Below are 3,493 nucleotides of genomic sequence, written 5' to 3' on the forward strand. Positions count from 1 at the left end.
ATAATGTTTTTTTTTTTTTTTTTTTGGTCAACATGCAATAATGTTTATAACCACAGAAAGTTAGCATTATATTTCGTTGTATCCACAGCTTAACCGGTCCGTGCGGGCTCCATACTGATTAATTATACGAAAGAACATGTCGTGAAGAAAGTATCTAAAACCAGTGGCGAAGAATTACCACATGTTGAATAAGAATAGTCCAGTTATATTCGACCAATAGGAATCCATGGTTTGGTTCATATCTAAATCACTTCGTTGTCAATCTTATATCATTTTCTTTGGTTCACATCTTTAGGATCAATCGTGCAGCCAGGTTTGATTTATGTTTCTTAATAATTCAAATTGCATTTTTTGGTGGATAATTTGTTTTTCCCCTCTTAAGAGATTCAGATGGTTGATTTGAAAATTAATTTAGACGACTTTTGGAATATGCAGCTGGGTTATAATAATAGTAAAATAATTGATACTAAACACCATTGATCATGCAATACGCAATATTAAAATCATTTTGAAATAAGTAAACTCTTTTCACCCATCCCCAGGCCCACTGAAAAGTGCCGTGATATCTTAGGTACGGAACTTATAGAAACCAAGACTTTTTATTTTTTTTTGATCAAAACCAAGACTTTTTTTTATATAAATGTGACGATTGAAAAATAAATATTACTTTTACTTTTGATAGTGATTTTGGTTTTAATCATAGGTGACAAGTAATAACTATTGGTATTTTAAATGGCCACAACATTCAAAAATGACATAATATCATTAAAATTGATTATCTATTTTCTTAACTGTTTCTAAGAAAAATACGAGGGCTCGTAACTTCACCATGGTTTCTCTGACATCAGATTTAAATATCTAAGATTTCACGAACCGTCCAGCATCGCACCGCTATCAATAGTAACAAAAACATCTATATATACCTATGTATCTATATATTTTGTTACTATTACAACAACTTGCGGTGCCACACACGTCATCGTTCGGAACCTAAATGCCAAAAGAAAAGTAAGAGAAAGAGAATCTATCTCCGAGGTAGTTCATAGGATTCCAACGAGGTCCAGACGATAAGGAGATGCCAAGTCTTCGCTCCCAGGATTCCACACATATTATTAAAAAGTCAGCAATTTTGGACCCACAGAATATTCACAACTTGAAACCATTATTTATTAACGATTCCAGTTTGATTTTTTTTTTTCAGTAGTCCAAATAAACGGCTTGCTTTTAAAAAATGGTTGGTTATGTTCAAAGACATTGTGGTTAGTGAACCTTATGATAATTAAGATTTAAACTTTAAATTACAGAAAGGAAGAGACGTATATATCAAGTAAAGTAAATTAGCTTTATTTTGTAAATACTGGTAGTATCGTATGTCTTTTGAAGCTGTCTCCCAAGTCTTGCTACTAGTTTCTCTGGCTTCTTTGGATGCTTTGAATGTGGTTTACATGTTTTAGCTTCAAAGACGGTTTGATAATTTTATATTGGTGAGTTGGTTGTAGGTTAGAGTTTGGTTTATAATTTTATGTTAGTAACTGCAGTTTCTTTGATTTTAGGAATATCCGGTTTATGGTTCTGGTTGCTATCCGGTTTATGTATTTTATGGCTTTTGGATAAGTTTCTTTTGTTGATCATTCCATCTTTATCTTTGATGAGATGATTTGTGTGTATTGATTTTGGTATACTTTTGATGGTTGCTTTCAATTCACAGATGACAAAAATTAGTATCGTATGTCTTATTTTTTAACTCAGCTATTTTGTAACCTTTTATCCCTTACTTATTAAAGGAGAAACATTCATAGAAATAAACCTTGGCCTCATGTGTTTATTACATGAGTGTCATTTCCTATGTGTCATCATCTCATGCACTCTCACTAACTTAAAAAAAAAACCCTTTGTGAACTAGAATAATTACAACCAAATGCCATTGGTCATATACATTATACTATATGATTACAATCCGATTTGGAAAAAAAAACGGAAATTTATGACATGCAGAATATTAACTCTTTTGTAAAAGGCAACAAAATAAGTTCGACATCTATCAAATCGTTTGGTTATTTGGTCAAATCTTAGAGTCATGATTCCTTTATATTTGTTTCTTTCTTAATTGTAAAACTTTCCAGTTTTAAAAAATATAGACTAAAAGTTAGGGATTATTAGTACTAAATGTAAGAGAGTATTCGTTTGTTTCGAATTTGGGTGAAATTAACCCTGACTATGGGGTACTATATATAAATCACGTGAACTATACTCTACGGTTTCACGACCTATAAGGATTAAAACTAGCAAAATAAAATGAGTGTCATGAATTTCATTTCTGAACTGAAACCAAAAAAATCTAACGTGAAAGATTAAGGCGAAAGTCATTAGATTTTGAAAGTCATGCTCAGCTATGTTAGAATCATAATCATAATTTTCGGTCCGGTTATAACGTGGACTATAAGCTATATATATAATGTGGATTTTGCTAAATATATATAACGTGGACTATAAGCTTATTTCCGGTCTGGTTATCTGCAATGCAAAGATCTATCTATTTTTTAAAAAATGTCATATATTCCGGTAAATATAAAAATCGTAAATATAAAAATATATTTAAGCGGACAGTATTTGTATGAAAATTAATCAATAAATCATAATCATAAGTCTTGAAGAATATTTAAAATTAATGAATGTATTTAACTATATATGGCATTATTTCCTGTTATATATTCACAAATTAGGAGTCAAAGAAGCATTATATGAAAATTTTGACTCAGGCCAGTATATCCCTTTTTTATTATTTGAGGAGCATTGTATATAACTAACCTTGAGCATTGTATATAACTAACCTTTCATTCATGTGTTTATTACATGTGTGTCATTTTCTACGTGTCAGCACCACAAGCTCTTTCACCTCATATATTCAAAAATCATTTCTTAACTAGACTAATTACAAAATTTGTCATTGAACATTACATTAAAAATTGGGTATATACTATAAGCTTATTGACTAACAAAAAAAAAACCTCGCGCCCTGCTTGCTACGCTTCAATTACAAACGGTTGGATCTTTAAATACGCAGAGATTTTATTGCCATAACCTGAGATTCTTCATAATGATCGATTTCGTTATATAGCTTGACTTAAATATTAATGCCTTTCTATATTGTTAGACTACATAAAATCATTTGTCTACGTATGTATCTACATATCTACTTATATATATGTTGCTGCAACTCTTCTCCATATTAGATAAAGATACCAATCACAATCGCAATGTTCAAGAATTACTACATAATGGCAAAATGTAATAGATATATATGTACACTTTTTTTTAAATGACATAAAACGATCCAATATATTATATTTTAAGAGCTAATAATAGTTTCAAATCTTCTCCATTGCATGTTAACCATGTTTATTGTTTCCATAATTATCAATGCAATTGTAGTCGACGATCATTTTATGATAGTTTAGATTCAAGGCAACACAATTTAATACATTACCATTTC

Source organism: Brassica oleracea, chromosome C8 (assembly GCF_000695525.1).
Source record: "Brassica oleracea var. oleracea cultivar TO1000 chromosome C8, BOL, whole genome shotgun sequence".
Taxonomy (NCBI): domain Eukaryota; kingdom Viridiplantae; phylum Streptophyta; class Magnoliopsida; order Brassicales; family Brassicaceae; genus Brassica; species Brassica oleracea.